Source organism: Pinus tabuliformis, chromosome 2_1 (genome assembly GCF_031772625.1).
Source record: "Pinus tabuliformis cultivar Carrire ecotype Pingquan chromosome 2_1, CPIR1, whole genome shotgun sequence".
In the NCBI taxonomy this organism is placed as follows: Eukaryota; Viridiplantae; Streptophyta; class Pinopsida; order Pinales; family Pinaceae; genus Pinus; species Pinus tabuliformis.
Genome location: NC_142299.1, coordinates 218,781,607 through 218,802,001, shown reverse-complemented (window position 1 = coordinate 218,802,001; position 20,395 = coordinate 218,781,607). Strand labels below are relative to the sequence as shown.

Genomic DNA, 20,395 nt, shown 5'->3' with positions numbered 1-20,395 from the left:
AACTCCGTTGAAAATATTAATTATTATAATATCTCCCAACTTGGGTATGATCTGCTCAAACCATTTCTAGGTCTTGGAGATCTCATGTATTTTAGCCTCTCCACCAATTTTCATGGTTAAAGCACATCTGATGCTACCCCAAATCAACATTCTCTAGGTCTAATCCTCTAGGTCACCTAGGGCATCACTTATCTCACGATCTAACCATCCAAACACTTTGATTTTTGGTCCATAATTGCGCTGGTGTGTCCTCAAGAAGCCCTTCAAATTTCATGAAATTCCGACTGTGGGATCTTTAGATATCGCAAGCCCTAGCTCGAAGACAATTCTTGCCCTTGGTTTCCCCTAGGCTAGGAACCTCACTGTGATCCTTGCATTTCCTTTCATTGAAAATTCATTCCTTGATCCCTTTCCCCTCCCTAATTAGGTCAAGCATATCATTGGTTGCTAAGCTCCCTCCCCTTGACCTAACCTGGGTCCACTTGGGCCCGTGTGGTCCCATATCTTATCAAAGTGAACTCTTCAAAAACCACTTGGGAAACCAAGTTCCGCAAGGATTTTAGGGTTTAGGAAGCTCCTTTACAAGTCACATTCCCTAAACCAATCCCTCAAATCCCTATTCCCCTATCCTAGAGAATCTTGCACCTTGCTTAAGAAGCAACCAAGTCCCACTCTTGAGTCTCTCCTAGGAAAGGGCCATCGAGATCACTTCACACCCAGCGTAGTTGATCAATCCTTCATAAGTGATTCTTTATATATCAGGCCTCCTCTCATCGGTGAAAGTCCGTAAAGAGTAGAAAGCTTTAACTATGGTGATAGTGGGCTTTAGCTTCATTATTGCCCTTAGCCTAGTAGTAACCCTTCAAGGATCCCCTTTTAAGATCCCTGCTAGTTTGAGCGGTAACAAGCCCCTAAAACAAGTTTGACAACAACCTTGTGTTACAAGCCAACGCACTAGTTCAATGTTAAATCATGCAAGAAATAGCAAGGGGACTGTTAAACTGAACAAGGAAGAGGAACATTCCTCTCATGATGGGAAGAAGGACTTGAGCAAAGTCAATGCTTTGCATGTCACAAGCCAGGACATTATGCGAGCTAGTGTCCAAACAAAAAGAAAGATGGGGAAAGCACAGGTTGTAGCATCAACAAAGATTGAAAAGTTTCAACAAAATTTGAGGAGTTCTCATTAGTGGTTTTTTGTCTTTTTGGCACTAGTGTTAGAAATGTCTGGTTTGTGGACAATGATGCATGGTTAGTGGATAGTGGAGCATCTCACCATATGAAGAGAATGAGGGAAGTATTCCTTAGTGTTTCAGAGACAAATTCATACATGCATGTGAAAGTTGGTATGAGTACCATACATGCAATGAAACGGGTAAAATAGTGTTATTCTAGCTAGAATCAAGAGGATCTCTGGAGGTGGCAGAGGTGTTATATGTCCCAAAGTTGAAGACAAACTTGCTCTCAGTCTCAACTCTGGAGGACGAAGGGTATGATGTTGAGTTCCAAAAAGGACAAGTATTCATGTGTTCAAAGGGAGCTACGATGGACATAGCAATAAGGCTTGGTGTCAGGAAGGGTAAATTGTTCAGCCTACAGGTAGATCCAGAGGGATATTGGATCAAGGATGTTCAAGTATGTAGCTTGGGCGGTACTCCATAACCCTAGATCTGGGGTTTGTGTGAGTTTGATCACAAAGAGGGTTTGTGGGCAAAGAACCTAAGTGAAGGGGTTTTAGACCCATGATGGGGTTTAAAATCTAAAGGAGATATTAAAAAGAAATTAAAAGGAAAAAATGAATTCCTAAGTCTAAGAGGATCAAAACCCCTAAGTTCTAGAGGGTTCCTAAGAGGCTTAAGGAAAGCTATTTAACAAGGCCTTAGGACAAGGCTAGACACATTGAATGAGAGGAGCTCATTTGGTCGTGGAGGGCTAGTAGAGATGTAGTCCCAAGGGGGCCTACTTGCAAGGTCCAGTAGGTCTACAAGGTAGCCTAGATCTGATCCATAAGAGCAACATCCTCAAGTGCCATTGAAGGAGATTTGTCCTTCCTCAAAGAGTCATTGCAATGCAAGAAGTTCTAAACCAAGATTGCTAAGCTCATGGAGGAGGTCAACAAGACTTCTAGCAACCAAATAAGAGCAAATCTAATGGTAGCCGAGATCTCTATATTATGGAGGAGGAAGACCGCAAATCTGTAAGGAAAGACCGAGTCCTAACCAGTTAGGAAAGGAGGTCGTAAGGCCTAAGCGTTTGCAGAAACAAGGGTTGTTTCTCCTCAGGACATACACAAAAGGAGGGTGCTACAACAAGACTAGATTAGGTAGCCACAGACCCTAGATTGCAGGCCAAAGGGTTTGCTGTAGTTACAGTGAGAGGTCGAGCATGTGTGAGGTTGTGGAATGGATACAGAAATCAAATGACGTGGAGGAGGCTTGTTGAATTGAGGAGTTGATCCTAAGTATTTAGGACAACAGTATTTATGAGCCCTAGTTAGGGTAGTCTCCTAGCATGTTTATTCTGTGGAGATGTGCCCTTATATGTGTATATCATATCGCTTCAAATCTAAGTAAGAGAGGAAGGGTTGAGTTCCTAGCTTTGGTAAGACATCCCTGCAAATAAGGTTGCATACCTTAAAAAGGAGCGTGCAAACATTTGTGGATGGCAGATCCAAAAGAAACATTATTCTAAACAAAGATATGAAGAAGGAGGGTTGGAGTATCATGAAGAGCAGAATTGGGAAGTTTGAAGGGACTGTTCATAAGCATGATGAACATTAGTTGGAGAAGCCCTCGATCAGGGCAAATCTGAAGCCCTAGATCTAAGCAATTTGAGGATCAAGTTGTAGGAAAGAGGGAAAATCTGAGATCCAGGAGGGACAGTTTTGGGAGGCATCTTAAGTGTTGGTTGGAGGGCAGCTAGTACGTGTCTATTGTGCCTAAGTGTAGTTTTTATAAAGGAGTATAAGTCTGCTAGGAGTCGTAGATGTATTGGCTCAAGGGTTTGCCTCTTTGAAGGGCTAAAGTGCATCCAAGAGAGTAGTTGAACCAGCCTTAGTTCACTGTGTAAGAGAAGGACATCTTCAGTGAGAGTGGGTAGCCCTTGTGCCCTTGAATTTGTTAGCTTTTGGTAGCATCGGAAGTGCTCTAACTTTGAAAATTGGTGGAGAGGCTAAGGCACATGAGTTCTAAAGAATCCAAAAACCGTTTGGTGAAATTCCACCTGGATTGTATTTTATTAAATAATTAATATTCTTAATGGGGTTCCTAAATCTAGACTTAGGAAAATTAAAATATTAATGGGTATTAATCAAAATACGAGTGAGAATGATCTAGAAGGCGAATCAAATCATGTTTCAATATTAGCCGTCGATTAAAGACTTAATCTTGATCGTTGAAGACTCAACAGGAAAAGTATAAAATGGAGGCTTGGGGTTCATTTGGAAACACACACACACAGAGAATTGATCTGGAATTCGATTTATGGGGCTAGGAAGCTGAGAAATTCGAACTAAGTGATCATCCAGCAGCAGAGGGGCAGTGAGAATCTGGGAAAAAGACTTTTCGGAGAACACTGACAGAGAGGCGGAAAGAGCTTGCAGAGAGGCAACACAGTAGCCGCGAAAGGCTGAAGTTGGGTCAGTCTGGGCCCACGCAGTCCTGACGCAGAGCCAGAAGAGTTAGCACATAGAAGAAAAGATGCTTGTCACACAGAATCCAGAACTGTCAGGAATAGCCAGAACTGTCGGGAACTGTTGGAACAACCGTGAGAGCTAACTTAGAGGGCAAAGACGCTGATGCAGAGCCTACACAGGGCCAACGCAAAAATAGCCGGGGTTAACCAGTCTTGTGCCGAATCAGGCGGAATTTCGCCAAGTGAAGTGAGGTAAAACTCACTCTGATTTTCCGCCAGCATTTTCTCTGTAAAGAATTGCTAGACGAACATCCTAGATTTGTATTCAGATATTTCTCCTGCGTAATAATAAACCCTCAAAACTATTGCACCGATTTTCCCGCATTGGGTTTTTCAGGGGACTATTGTGTCCAAAAATAAATGTGTCCTATGTATCTTGTTCTTTGCTCTGTTTTCTGTTTCATGAGATAAAATATTTAATTAGTGTAGGCTGCAAAAGTAATTTGTTTCAGTATTCAAAGGAATAACTTGATGAATGTAATTTAAAAATCAATTAGGTGAAGTCGATTCAAATTTGCTATGGTAGGGGTTCCTTCGAGTCTAGGAATTTTCACATGGTATTAGAGCATTGATTTTGAAACAAGAAGAGCAGATCCAGTGCTAAGCAGTGAAGCCGAAAGCTGCACCTAGCAACAATTCGAATCCCCTTGAAGGGGTTGTGCATTCTTTGCCGAGAATCAGGTTTGAGGAAATCTCTCTCTGAGAGAGATGAAAGAGAAGTACGATTTCCGAATCGTGAGCTTGCAGAGGCAGAGGGAGTGACGCGGAGCCTCAGCGCAGTGCATGAAGAGCATAGTTTCTGCAGGAGCAGAAATCCGTTGGAAAAGAAGGGGAATTTTCACCTCAGAGAACTTTCCGCAAGAAAGTTCAAATTTCTCACTTGTTAAATAGTTGCTAAGAAGTGACTAGAGGAGTCAATTCGACAGTTGGGAGAGATGGCATCACATGGGCTCAGAGATCAGGAAAAATTGAAAGGAGCTTCCAACTATGTCATATGGAAGACCAAAATCATAGTTGTTCTGGAGGAACATGCTCTCGAGACCTACATCAATAATGTTGTAGTTGTTTCTGCTGACAACAGTCAAAAGAAGAAGTACAAAGCCGAGCAGGGGAAGGCGAAGAAGCTCATTCTCGATGGAGTTCGAGATCATGTGGTCTCACACATGCAGGGCAAGGATACAACCCGGAAGATGTGGGAAGCCTTGTCTTCTCTTTATGAAGGCTCTTCCGAACAGCGGAAGATGTATTCGGAGCAGAAGTTGCAGCGGAATTTGATGCAAAAAGGAGAAGGGGTTAACCTCTATCTTCAGCGTCTTTAGGACGCTAGAGACTAGCTTGCTGCAGTGCGGTCCACTCCTCAGCCAACCGCGATGGTGAGGATAGCCCTGAATGGAATCTCGAAGCAAGTTTTCGTCCAAAGCATATTGGGCAGAGAAAACTACCTTCATGGGAGGAGATGTGGGTGGCTCTTCAACAGGAGGAGTTAAGGAGGGACCTAGTGAAGGTCAACCTCAGTGGCAGCAATGAAAGTGGCTCAAAGACAAAGGAGAAGGAGGAAAAGTAGCTCTGGCATCGAAGGGACAGCAAAAGTCGAAACAAAAGGACATTTCAAAGGTGAAATATTTCAGTTGTCGTGAGTTGGACCACTATGCATCCTAGTGTCCTTTGAAGAAAAAGGACAAGGATGAGAAACATGATCCTGAGGTTGTTTTAGCAAAGATTGATGAGGATGAGTTTGCCATGACTGCTCACGCATCTCTAAGTGGGAGATGGGGCGATATTGCGTTGTAGATGGGAGGACTACATGTGGACAAGATCCTTGAGGAGTCCACCTCTTGGATCAATCCTTGCTACGGGAGCCCAAGATTCAGCAGTAGCGAGATGCACTTAGTGTCGAATGATGCAGTGGAGCGTTTCGAGGACGGATGCAATAGCTGGGGACCAGACACTGATCAGCGCAGAGCAAGTTTGGCAATAGTGCAGGAGTCAGCAACAACGCAGAAGTTTCAGAGGGTCAGAATCAGCAGCAGTCAGATTCCAACATTCATTGTATTAAGCTGAACACAGTTAAGTTCAGCTAATTTTGGATGTTTTCCAGTTGCTTCTCTCAGCAACTGAGTTGCAATACGAATGTAGTGTTAGTAGTGGTAGCGCTAGAAGCATAGCAGATGCAACGTTTGAGAGGAAGTTGTAGTACAGATGCAACAATGGCAGTGGTAGTGTCATGGGCAACAGTACAGTAGCAGCAGCAGCACAGTGTTGGTGGCAACAACAATGCAAAAAGGAAGTGCTTCTGAAACAGAGCAGCATCCAGGTAGACATTGTTGTCAAAGCACTTTTCTCACTAAGAGAGTATTATTTTTTGGTAGCATCGAAAGTGCTCTAGCCTTGAAAATTGGTGGAAAGGCTAAAGCACATGAGTTCTAAAGAACCCATAAACTGTTTGGTGAAATTCCACCTAGATTGTATTTTATTAAAATAATTAATATTTTTAATGGAGTTCCTAAGTCTAAACTTAGCAAAATTAAAATATTAACAGGTATTAATCAAAATATGGGTGAGAATGATCTAGAAGGCAAATCAAGTCATGTTTTAATCCTAGCTGTTGATTAGAGACTTAATCTCGGCCGTTGAAGACTCAACAGGAAAAGTATAAAATGGAGGTTTGGGGTTCATTTGGAAACACACACAGAGAGGGAGAGAGAGAGAGAATTGATCTAGAGCTCAATTTCTGGGGCTAGGAAGCTGAGAAATTCGAACTAAGTGATCATTAAGCAGTATAGGGGTAGTGAGAATCAGGGAAAAGGACTTTCCAAAGAACACTGACAGAGAGCGGAAACAATTTGCAGAGAGGCAACGCAATAGCCGGGAAAGGCTGACGCTGGGTCAGTCTGGGCCCACGCAGTCCTGACGCAGAGCCAAAAGGTGTTGAATTTTCTAGGTCTATCCGTTAGAAAATTAATCTGTATTCTACTGGTTTATTTCTTCTACTTGTAAATTCTGAACAAGTTATTTAATAAACTTAAATACTGAAATAAACACAATACAATCACAACATCTACAGATCAACAACTGAAGGAAAACAAGCAAACAAGTGACACCGTTAATTTTGAAAAAATGTCCCTGGAAAAACCCAATCCGGGAAAACCGGTGCAGCTATTCTGAGGGTTATATTATTATGCAGTCTTTCTGAGTACATTTGGGTGCCTAACCAGCTCACCCGACAGAGATAAATACACGGCAACAATACCTCTCTATTCGGAAACAGGTATTAAGAAAACCTGTCCCGTGAAACCCTATCCGACACAACTGAAGTTCAGCGCTGGCCTTTTTGGCCTCTGCATCAGCCTCCTGTTGACCTACGTCAGCCCCAGGACCCTCTGCGTCAACCCTCTGAGGCATTATGCAACCTCTAGGACCCTCTGAGGCACTGCGCAGCCTCTAGGACCCTCTGAGGCACTGTGCAGCCTCTGGGACCCTCTGCATCACTCCAACAGCCTCTGCATGGATGATGCAATCCCTCTGGCCTTTACGCTAACTCTGCTAGGCTCTGCGTAGCCTGGACTAGCTGTTGCTCTCGCTCTCTCTATTTCTGCGTTGGTCTCTCAGTACTGTCCTTGCCTCGTACTCACTGCCCCTTCCTGCTGATCACTGATTCAACTTTTCTTAGCAACCCCGCTCTAGCAAAATGAACAATTGATCACTCTAGTGCGTTCTCCAACTAACCGACACAGTCCCTCTGGCCTTTGCGCTAACTCTGCTGGGCTCTGCGTAGCCTGGACTAGCTGTTGCTCTCGCTCTCTCTGTTTCTGCGTTGGTCTCTCAGTACTGTCTCTGCCTCGTACTCACTGCCCCTTCCTGCTGATCACTGATTCAACTTTTCTTAGCAACCCCACTCTAGCAAAATGAACAATTGATCACTCTAGTGTGTTCTCCAACTGACCCTCAATCCTCTTCTTATACTTTTCTCGTTGGTCCTTCAATGGCCGAGATTAAATCTCTAATCAATGGCTAAGATTAGATTTGGCTTGATCCATGACTTTTGGAACCCTATAGCCAAGTTTTATATTAATACACATTGAAAATATTAATTATTTTAAGATCTCCCAAACCAGATACAATTTGTCTGAACCATTTCGGGATCTTGGAAATCTCATGTGCTTTAGCCTCTCCACCAATTTTCATGGCTAGAGCACATCCGATGCTACCCCAAATCAACACTCCCTCTTAGGAAGGATTGTGTTCTAGTATTACTCCTCACTAAGCATCACACTGATTATCCGGCACCGGTACCTGTGCTGATGCTAGGCCTCTCCGCCCAACATCCTCTGCACTGTTGCATCCTGTACTGCTGCCCATGGCCCTGCCGCTACTACTGTTGCATCCGTACGACAGCTCCCTCTACATCCCGTGTTGTCGTTGGTACATCCTCCCAACACTGCATCTCCCTCTCATCATGCTTCATACTGCTACTGCACTACAACTTAGTTACTGAGAAGTAAGGAACTGATCCACCCAACTTCTGACATCCCTGTCAGGCTAGAAACTCTCGAGGTTGAAGCTCTCTCTGCTGCTAACAAGTGCTCCCTCTACTAGCCTTTGCACTGTTGCAACAACTCTCTGCATCTTGCACTTTTGCAAACCTCTCTGTGCCATCTTGCACTATTGCAACACTCCCGTGCATCTCGCACTATTGCAGCTTGCTAGCCTCGCGCTGCTCGGGGACTCCTGCACTGTAGCACTCTCTATCGCTTCATCAGCATCCGTCTCTACCGACATCCACCAGTCCTGCTACTCCTCTTCGGTGCTCCCATAGCCAAGTATAATCCAAGAGGTTGGGTACCTCAAGGATCATGCCCTTCATCTCCTGTAGTCTCCCTGACTACAGCTCGATGTCTCCCCACTTCTTCTCAAGTGGCACATGAGCACTCATGGCATAATCGCCATCCTCCTCGACTTCTTTCTCCACCCTCGTTGACGCTGCCTTCGAGTCAGAAGCCTCTCCCTTACTCTTCTTCCTTGGACACTGGTTCGCATAGTGACCCAATTCCCCACGATGGAAGCACCTGACCTCGGAGAGGTCCTTCTTCTTCCTCTTTTCCTGCTTTCCCACAGATGCTAGAGCCGCATCCTCTTCCTCTTCCTTCTTGATCCTAACACCTTTGCCACTACTTCCCGCCTTGGTCAGCTGTCTGATCTCTTCTTGACGAAGAGCCACCCACAGTTCTTCCCAATCCGAAAGACTTGTCCTGTGTTATGCTCTTGTCCTGCGAGAAGATGCTAGAATATCAAATATATGAAGAAATACAACTCAGAACACAGAACAAAATGAGAAAAACAACAAGTATTTTATATTTCAAAGATGAAAGCAATGTTCGCTTGCCTCTTCGAGGGGGCAACCTCCAACAGAGTAGAGCTCAATTACAAAATAAGACACGACACTCCTAAATGGGGAGTCTCTATCCTTTATATATGATTCATACATGCAATACCATGGGTCAGTACCATGGTTCTCTTAATACCATCTATCTAATACCATGGCCTATTTGCAGCTAATTGTGGTCCCTTTCTTTAAATGCGGTTCAACCACTTACAATTATTAATACGAGCTTTATTGACTCTTTAACTAACTATAACTATGACTCGACCCTATTACATAAACAAGGGGGTTAGGGTTGGACCCTAACATGCCCTCGCACATAAAAACAACCTTGTCCTCAAGGTTGAAGCTGCGGAATCTGCTGAAGAATAGTGGTTGGTTCCCAGGTCGCATCTTCTGGAGAGGTGTCTTTCCACTTGACGAGGACTTATTTGATCATGTGGCCGCGCAGATGTCGTTCTCGCATGTCGAGGACCTGTCAAAGTGAACCTTCTTCATCCAATTCAAGTAGACAGGTTTGAATTCTGCAAGTGTTCCCCACCACTCTCTTGAGGCATGACACATGGAAGACGGGATGGATTTTTGCAGTTGGTGGCAAGGCTAACTTGTAGGCTACTTCTCCAATGCGCTGAAGTATTTGATAAGGTCCGTACAATTTTGGAGATAATTTCTGACAACCCTTGTCTTGAGTGATGTTTGCTTGTATGGTTGCAGCCTCAAGAATACTTGATTCCCTTCTTGAAATGTGTGCTCTGAACGATGTTGGTCTGCCTGTTGCTTCATGCGATTCTAAGCTTGATGGAGATTATCTTTGAGACGGGCTAGCATGGTTGCACGGTTCTGTAGGAGTTGATCCATTGCTTGCACCTTAGAGCATCCAGGGATATAAGAAGTAGGTGAAGGGGGAGTTGACCATACACTGCTTCATATGGAGTCATCTTGGTGGTGACATGATAGTTAGTATTATACCACCATTTAGCTAGAGGTAACCACTATACCCATTGATGTTGCTTTTCTGAAGTGAAGCACCTGAGGTAGGTCTCCAAACATTTGTTGACTGCTTCAGTTTGACCATCAGTTTGGGGATGATAGGAAGTACTTAGTTGGAGTTGGGTGCCTTGTAGCTTGAAAAGTTCTTGCCAAAAGTTACTAGTGAAGATCGGGTCACGATCAGACACAATGGAAGTGGGCATGCCATGTAGTTTGAAGATCTAGTCCATGAAAGATTGAGCCACCAAAGTGAGGATAAATGGGTGGGGTGGGGCGCAAAAATGAGCATACTTAGAAAGTTTGTCCACAACCACCACGATGACTGACTTGTCACCTGACTTATGAAGACTAGTAATGAAATCCATAGAAATATCCGTCCACATTAAGGTAGGGATGGGCAATGGTTGTAAGGTGTTTGGGGACTTGACTATTTCTCCTTTGTGGCATTGACACACATCACATTCAGCTACAAAAGTAAGAATTTCAGTTTTCATGCCTATCCAAAAGAAGGAACGACGAGTACGAGCATAAGTCTTCTAAAACCCTGCATAGCCTGCAGTGGAAGATGAGTGCAACTCTGCCAAGATGCGAGTTTTGAGGGTCGATGTCGGTGATATCACTACTCTATCCTTGTAACGAAGAATCTCATCCTTCCAAGAGTATCCCACTGTGAAATTAGGATCTACTCACAAGTTATTAATGAGTTGGGAGAGAGAAGGATGTGAAAACCATTCCTTGCGGGCTTCTTCAATCCAATTTGGAATGGGAAGAGAGATTGCTAACAAGGTGTTGTCATCCTCAAATTGGCGTGATAAAGCATCCGCTACAACATTTTCACACCCTTTCTTGTAAATTATCTCATAATCATATCCCAACATTTTGGCCAGCCATTTATTTTGTTGTGGTGATGATAGACGTTGCTCCAAAAAATATTTGAGGCTTTGATGGTCTGTGCGTATTTGGAAACGTCGCCCCAATAAGTATGGTCACCAGGTATCTACTGCATGTAAGATGGCCATCATCTCCTTCTCATAGGTAGATTGTCCCAAATGTTTCCCACTTAGTTGTTGGCTGGTGAAAGCCAAGGGTTGACCTTCCTGCATTAAGACAATCCTAATACCCATACCTAAAGCATCACATTCAATCACAAAAGATTTGGTGAAGTCAGGTAGTGCCAATACGGGAGCAGAACACATGGCCTGTTTGAGAACCATGGGCGCCTGTTGTGCTTCATCAGTCCATAGGAATGATTTTTTCTTGAGAAGGTGAGTGAGGGGTCTAGCATTGCGACCATAATTGCGGACAAATTTGTGATAGTAGCTTGTGAGACCCAAGAATCCTCTCAAACTCTTCAAGGTCTTTGGTTGGGGCCAATCCTGCATTGCTTGGATCTTTTTGGGATCCACCCTGACACCTTCACGAACCACAATATGGCCCAAATACTCGACTTCTTCCATGCCAAAAGAGTACTTGGACAATTTGACAAATAATTTATGCTTCCGGAGCAGTTGCAAGAGCAATTCTACAAGTTGAAGATGTTTTTCCCAGGTGAGACTGTAGATGAAAATGTCATCAAAGAAAACAAGGACAAATTTTCTGAGATATGGTTTGAGCAGGTGATTCATGAGGCTCTGAAAGGTGGATGGGGCATTACAGAGACCAAATTGCGTGACCAGGAATTCATAATGGCCTTCATGAGTTTGGAAAGCAGCCTTGGGAATGTCTACTTCTTTCATGCTTATTTGGTGATAGCTCGAGCGAAGATCTAGCTTAGTAAAGAATTGAGCACCATTTAGTTCATCCAGCAAATCATCAACAACTGGGATAGGGAATTTATCTTTGACCGTGAGCTTGTTGAGGAACCTGAAGTCTGGACACATGCTCCATTCCCCATCTTTCTTGAGCACCATGACTACAGGTGATGAATAAGGACTAATGCTAGGACGAATGACACCGGCTTCCAAGAGTTCCTTGATGATTTTTTTCAATTTCATTCTTTTGGGCGAAAGGATATCTATATGGGCACACATCCGGTGGTTGTGCCCCTAGGACCAAAGTGATGCTATGATCATGTTCCCCTCTAAAAGGTGGAAGCTCGTTAGGTTTGTCAAAGACCTACGAGTGGCGGTTTAAGACCTATTGCATCTCAGGATGAATATGAAGAGTAGTGGGCTCGATGGCCTGGATGGCATTAAATTGGGCAATAAGTCCATAATGGCCCATTTTCAACAACTTTTCCATTTGATGCGAGTTGATGATAGAAGGAGCACCTTCCTGGAGTCTGCGGAGGGTATGCATGTGGTCATTCTGCTTAAAGCTCATATATAACTCCTAGAAATCCATTGTGATTGGGCCTAGTGTGCGGAGCCATTCAGCACCCAAGACAATGTCACAACCACCCATGTTGATGGCAAACATGTGGGTCTTTAGGTGGTAATCTCCCATCTGAAGTTTGATATTTTCACTGAAGTTTGATATTTTCACAGCGGCCTTCACATTTCATTGTCCCCCCATCAGCAATCTAGACCTGGAAATTAGAGATTGCTTTGACAAAACAATGAACAGCTTCGGCGACTCTCTGATGGATAAAGTTATGCATGTTGCCACTATCAATCAATACTACTACAGGGCAATGTTTAATAAAACCTCTGATTTTGAGAGTTTGGGGAGCAGAAATGCCTGCCAAAGCATGGAGCGAGATAACTGGTTCTTCTGGCGTAGTTGGGAGCTCATTGTCCTACTAGTTGTCTTCATCTTCCTCCTCTGGTCCCTCAAAGGGTGGGGCTTCCTCAAATGAGCTGTGATCAGTAACATCAATTTGAAAGAATTTGGGTTCCTTGCATATATGCCCCAAGGAGTATTTGTCATCATAGTAGTAACACAATCCTTGCTTTCTTCTTTCAGCCATTTCTGCGGGAGACAACTTTTCAACCTTAAGTGTTTGAGTAGTGCCCTGAGCCTGGGTGGGGCGTCCCTTAGCTGTGAAATTTGGACGAGGCGACTGGGCAGCTAAAGCACATTCCACTTCGATAGCCTTTTTGCAAGCTTCCATCCATGTGGATGGGTGGTGCATTCAGACGTGGGCTTGGATGGCTTCTTTGAGACCATTTCGATAGCCTTTTTGCAAGCTTCCATCCATGTGGATGGGTGGTACATTCAGACGTGGGCTTGGATGGCTTCTTAGAGACCACTTCGATAGCCTTTTTGCAAGCTTCCATCCATGTGGATGGGTGGTGCATTCAAATGTGGGCTTGGATGGCTTCTTTGAGACCACTTATAAAACATTCTAAGTAGAATTCATCTCCCAGACCTGTTGTGCGGATGGCCAATGTCTCAAAGGTTGTAATATAGTCGTTTATTGTGCCTGTCTGTCGGAGCTTAGTAAGACGACCCAAAAAATTAGATTCGCAGTCAAAGTGGTCACAAATGGATTTTGTGAACACCTGCCAAGTAATTTTCCCTAGATAGCATTTCTGATGCCACTGCCACCATTGCCATCTCTCTTGGTCCAAGTAAAGGCCTCCCACACGTAGTTTAGTTTCATCATCTATGATGTTATTCAGAGTGAAATATTGGTCCATTTGTGCTACCCATACTACCGGATTAGAGCCATCAAATTTGTACATGTCCAGCTTGGGTGGTCGAGGGTGGGAATGTTGGTGATTTCCATGGAAGTGAAGGTGATGGCTAGATTCGCCTTCAAGGTCTTCATGAAAACCATGTGTCTCCGATTGCAACCCTGACTTGCCCCTTGTGACTGTGTCCATGAATTGCTGCATCTAGTCCGCTAGGCGCTTGAACGAAGACAATTCTTTTTCAAGGCTCTCAATCCTCTCGTTGGCCATGGCTTGAGCTCTGGTTTCTACCATACACCGATCCTGGTCACTTGTCATTACTTTGAAAAAAATTGGGACCACCCGAAAATTGAAGCTGACAAGTGAATGGTACCACCTCGATCAGCTCGTCGTCCTGATTCTTATGGGCTAAGTCGCTTATAAGCATCTCGGGAAGGCCTCAGACTCTTTTTTGCAGTGACCAATTTCTAGAAAACTTAATCCTGCCCAATCTCCTGCGAGAATCGCCCTAGGGTATAGGAGCCACAAGCCTCCCTGCACAAATGGTCAGATCTGCCTACGAAACCCTCAACTGTTGAATGTGAGTTGGACTATGGCGGCGACAGAACCCCAGCTGCTAGATCTGAATGGTACTGTGGCGATAGACCCTGAACTGGTTGATCTGATTGTTGTGGCGGCAACAGAACCCCAACTGCTAGATCTGATCGAGCAAAGAAGATAATGGGCGATCTTCAGAGAGACGAGGGAACTATGGTCTCAAGGAGTGTCAGGTGCTACAGATCACAATATACATAAGGATCCAATAGTAGTACTCAGCCCAATCTTTCAGGGCACTAACTAAGGAGGATCAACCATACCCTTAGCCGTACTACCCATCTACCCTATCATACACGCGAGTAATCTCCCTGAGTGTTGTTCTCAGTGTACTGTAGCAGCAAGATGGCCGACGGTTTATCTACGGCGAGGTTTCAGGTGAGCCTAGGGGACTTCCAATATACCCATAGGGTACATGGAATATAGTCTGTGCGCGGTTCTGTCTAATGCGCTACTACTCAAAGGGGTACCCACAGGGGTTACAAGGGAGTCCAACAAGCGTGACCACCTCTTGTATTTCCTGCGTGCATGCCTCCCCAAATCCGCAGGTTTGTGCGCTCAACGACAGATCTCGTGGTTTAAAGATGCCGGAACACGTCTCTAGCCTAAAAAAAAAATCTGCTAAAAATGGAGATACCACCAGCGCTGGAAAATGCTCTGATACCACTTGTTATGCTCTTGTCCTGCGAGAAGATGCCAAAATACGAAATATACGAAGAAATACAACCCAGAACAAGGAACAAAATGAGAAAAACAGCAAGTATTTTATTATTCAGAGATGAAAGCAAAGTTCACTTGCCTCTTTGAGGGGACAACCTCCAACAGAGCAGAGCTCGATTACAAAATAAGACACGACACTCCTCAATGGGGAGTCTCTATCCTTTATATAGGATTCATACACGCAATACCATGGGTCAGTTCCATGGTTCTCTTAATACCATCTATCTAATACCATGGCCCGTTTGCAACTAACTGTGGTCCCTTTCTTTAAATACGGGTCAACCATTTACAATTATTAATACGAGCTTTATTGACTCTTTAACTAAATATAACTATGACTCGTAACATCCTGCCCAGTATGCTCTGGACAAATGTCTTCCAATCCTCGGAGACTGTGTTGAGTGCGGTCCTTACCATCAACTCCTGATCCGACATGGCCCCTATGGAAGTCAATTGGTCACGGATCTCCTTCAACCGACCGAGGAAGAAATCTATCTGCTCTCCCTTCTGCATCTGGTATGACCTTAGCTGATTCTCCAGGGGCATCTTCCTCTGCACGGAAGTATGCTGGTACAATGTCTTCAAAGTGTCCCACATCTCCTTTGTCGTTTCCTTCTCGGCAATATGTGGGACCACATGATCCTTGACTCCATCAAGGATGATACACTTTGCCTTAGCCATTGCCTCCTCGTACCTTTCATTAGCTACCGGGTCAACAAGGATAGCCATCACTCTCAAGGTGAAGCCCTTGATACGATGTTTGTCTAGAATAGACAAGATCCTGGCCTTCCAGACCACAAAGTTAGATGCTCCATCCAGCCTGTCCTGATCTCTCAGCCCATTCATGGCCATCTTGCTGCTCTTTTGTCGACTCCTCCGAGTCTCTCTACTTCCCGCTTGGAAGTTCTCTTCTGGACTCCCTCTGAGTCCCTCTACTTCCCGTCTGGAAGTTCTCGGTTTGAATCTTGTTGAGTCTCCCTACTTCCTGTCTAGAAGTTCTCTTCTGGACTCCCTCTGAGTCCCGATTTCCCTCCTGGAAATATTTCTGCCAACTGTCAAGTTGTTCCTCTCTGATTGTCTGTGCAACTACAACATTGATCCGGATTCCTTGGCTAGGAATCCGCCTCGGTAGCAACTCCCTCTACCTTGGTCTTGCCCTGTTAGATATTGTTCTAACCACAGTACCCCAACAGCTTCACTCCCGCAAACTGCCCACAGCTTCCTTCACCCCAGCAACTGAAGGATTGAGCCTCTTGGCTCTGTGCAATCTCGACACCGGCAAAGCAGCTCCCTCATCCAACTGCGTCAACGCTCCTAGCCTCTATGTGTGCCTCTATCTGCCCTTCTCGACCTCTGCGTTGCCTCTCTCTGGCCCAGACTGATGACGCAGCCCCCCTGCATCAACCCTTCCTCTGTCATTTATGCAAGGATCAGCTACTGTCACACGGGATAGCTGATTCTGCTGCAAATACTCTGCTCAGTTGATGCCTTCAGTTTTCCTGTGATCTGCAACCACGCTCCGATACCATGTTGAATTTTCTAAGTCTATCCATTAGAAAATAAATCTTTATTCTACGGTTTTATTTCTTCTACTTCTAAATTCTGAACAAGTTATTTAATACATTTAAATATCGAAATAAACACAATACAGTCACAACATCTACAGATCAACAACTAAAGGACAACAAGCAAATAAGTGGCACCGTTATTTTTGGACAAATGTCCCTGGAAAAACCCAATGCGGGAAAATCGGTGCAACTATTATGAGGGTTATATTATTATGCAGTCTTTCTGAGTACATCTAGGTGCCTAACCGGCTCACCCGACAGAGATAAATACACGGAAGCAATGACTCTCTATTCAAAAATGGGTATTCAAAAACCTGTCCTGCAAAACCCTCTCCGACAAAACTGAAGATCAGCGCTGGCCCTTCTAGCCTCTGCGTCAGCCTCCTGTTGACTTGTGTCAGCCCCAGGGCCCTCTACGTCAGCCCTCTGAGGCACTGCACAGCCTCTGGGACTCTCTATGTCACTCCAGCAGCCTCTACGTGGATGATGCAGTCCCTTTGGCCTCTACGTTGACTCTGTTGAGCTCTGCGTAGCCTAGACTGGTTGCTGCTCTTGCTCTCTCTACTTCTGCGCCGGTCTCTTAGTACTGTCTCTGCCTCGTACTCACTGCCCCTCACTGTTGACCACTGATTCAATTTTGCTTAGCAACCCCGCTCTAACAAAATGAATGACTGATGACTCTGGTGTGTTCTCCAGCTGACCCTCAAGCCTCTTCTTATACTTTTCTCATTGGTCCTTCAACGGCCGAGATTAAATCTCTAATCAATGGCTAAGATTAGATTTGGCTTGATCCATGACTTTTGGAACCTTCTAACCCAGTTTTATATTAATACCCATTAATATTTGATTTTTCCTAAGTTTAAACTTAGGAACTCCATTAAAAATATTAATTATTTTAATATCTCTCAAACCGGGTACAATCTATCCAAACCATTTATGTGCCTTGGAGATTTCATGTGCTTTAGCCTCTCTACCAATTTTCATGGCTAGAGCACATCCGATGCTACCCCAAATCAACAGAAGGGCCAGCGAAGAGTAGAAATGTTGCATGTTATGCGAAATCTAAAACTGTCGAGAACAACTGGAACTACTGGGAACTGCCGGAACAGACGAGATAGCTGATGCAGAGGGCATAAAAGCTGACGCAGGGCCTGAAAGGCTGACACAGAGCCTACGCAGAGCAGCGCAGAAATCGCTGGGGTTAGCCAATCTTGTGCTAGATCAACCGAAATTCTGCTGGGTGAAGTGAGGTAAAACTCACTCAGATTTTCCACCAGTGTTTTCTCTGTAAAGGATTGCTAGATGAGCATCCTAGATTTGTATTCAAATATTTCTCCTGCATAATAATAAACCCTCAGAACTGTTGCACCGATTTTCCCGCATTGGGTGTTTCCGTGGACTATTGTGTCCAAAAATAAGTGTCTTGTGTATCTTGTTCTTTGCTCTGTTTTTTGTTTCATGAGATCAAATATTTAATTAGTGCAGGTTGCAGAAGTAATTTGCTTCAGTATTCAGAAGAATAACTTGATGAATGTAATTTAAAAATCAAGTAGGTGAAGTAGATTTAGATTCGCTGCAGTAGGGGTTCTTTCGAGTCTAGGAAATTTCACAAACTTGTCTTCATTGTAGCAGCAGAGGAAGGCAGAAGTGGGCAACCCAAGAGCTGTTCACAAACGGAGTTGTGAACAGCGAACAAAAATCCCTGAGTGTTGACATCCTTGGTGAACAAAGGAGTAGCTAGAGGGAAAATTGACTTGGCTGAGTTCAGTAATCTAAAGGATTAGAGTTCATTGAAAGAGGCAAATTGAGGAGCTGCAGGATGTGTTCAAGACACATGGACTAAACGGGTTGTGGAGCGCTACATTAGCAAGTAGATCAGTTGTTGTCTTGTTCAGGGTAGAGTGGTTGTCAAAGCACTGACACCAAGCCCTAGTTGTATTATTGTATCACAGTGATTGTAAAGGGCCATGATCTTTGGTACAAAAGCCCTAAACTGTTGTATTATAGTTTGTTAATATAGCAAAAAGGGTTTAAAAGCTTAAAAATTGTCATGTGCATTAGTTGATTCACTGATGTGTGTAGATTTCGTTCTGCAAAGTAGTCTTGTTGTGGCAATTGAGTTGGTTGTATCAAAGATTGTAAGACCCAAGCCAAGTTTCTCATATGCCGTGGAAAATTCAACAGAGGATTGATGTTAGTGACAAAGATTGAGCTAGGGGCTCTGAAGATTGAGTTGAGACTAGGGACTCGGTTTTCTAATCTGGAAGATGGGCAAAAGACCTCTTCCATATCTATCAGAACCAACTGGTAGGAGCTAACATTGATGGATGCACAAGAGTAGCCTCCTAGGAGCATGGTTGGGAGAAACAGGTCTTCAATGTAATTCTGAAGCTGATGGCAGGTAAGTCTTCCAGTTCAAAGGGAGTAGCTACAACAACAGATGATCTAGTGGAATTGGAGATAGATCTAGGTGGAGGAGGTTTTTCTAGAAGTACCTCCATCACTAAGAGGGAGGGCTGACTTTTTGTAGCTTGGGAAAGTACTTTTGCACAAACCATGTGTCTAGGCATGCAAGAAGTCGTCCACATTCTCCTTAGAACACTTTCTCTAGTGTGAGCAAGTTGCTGATGTAACTTAGGAAAAATCATATATTAATATTTTGGCTTATTGAGCTAAAATAAACTTAAGAAAAGTAAAGTAATTTACTTTAGTGGCTGAGTTTTAATCTTAGTTGTTGATCTCAAGTGAAGTGAACTCTAATCTTGGTTTAATCACTTGAGATTAGGGTTAGGGTTATGGATTTAGCTCAATGTAAAGTTATGAAAGCAAGGCTGAGGAGAGGAGAAAGACACACTACAGTGGCACAAGATTGAGAGTGGCGTCACAGTGAGCGGTGTGTTGGGTCCGAGGGAGCTGGAGATCTAGATATGCAGAAAAGATCGAGCACCAATCTAGGGCAGATCTGCTGGATCGTATCTAGGTTAATTGTATTCTATATTTTCTCATGTGGGCCATTATCCCAGGATGGGAGCCCACATAAGTTTGGATTTTATAATAAAAAACTTGTTGGGCAAAAATCTATTTGTGTCATCGGGAAAGAGATTAGTTATTTAAATTTACTTCCGTTGAATTTGTTAGGAACCTAGCTGTGTGTTTATTTAGTAGATCAATTTTCTGCTAGGAATTAAATACCAGGTGCTAGGTTCACAGAAATCTAACAATGAAAAAATATCAGCACTAGTACACCACGTGAAAACCTTCAGGATATACTGCAAAAGTAGATATGTTACCAAAGTTCTGGAAATAATATTACTAGTGACATGCAGGTGGAACCCATTAAGAATGTCTTTTCAGAAGACACAAACAGGGTTCAAATAACCATGTAAAGAATGTTTATAAAAGAATATCACCAGAAAACACTAATGGAAATATACTGCAAAAGTAGATATGTTACCAAAGTTCTGGAAATAATATTACTAGTGACATGCAGGTGGAACCCATTAAGAATGTCTTTTCAGAAGACACAAACAGGGTTCGAATAACCATGTAAAGAAGGTTTATAAAAGAATATCACCAGAAAACACTAATGGAAATATATAGCATTTAGAGATGCTGAAGTCTAGTCTTTAATCTGGGCAACTTAATAACATATTCTTTGAAATTATACAAATCAGAAGCCCAAAAACATAATTGAATGTCTCTTCATTTTATCTTATTTTCATACTATATTTCCTTTTTGTGAGCTTTTTAGCATCTAGAAGAGTTTGAGTCACTCCCATAGTCTATTGATGACTGATTGCACTCTCTATTCCCATTGACTTTTTTTCTTGGTTATTTATTGGACATTGATAAGTTAATAACAGTATCTTATCTAT

The 20,395-nt window shown here is 43.6% G+C and overlaps 1 protein-coding gene across 1 annotated transcript in view; it reads right to left on the bottom strand.

The window, feature by feature from the left end:
• The window catches only part of LOC149199527 (vacuole membrane protein KMS1-like), a 300,187-nt gene that overhangs the window by 184,812 nt on the left and 94,980 nt on the right, over positions 1-20,395 (bottom strand). The window lies entirely within an intron of this gene.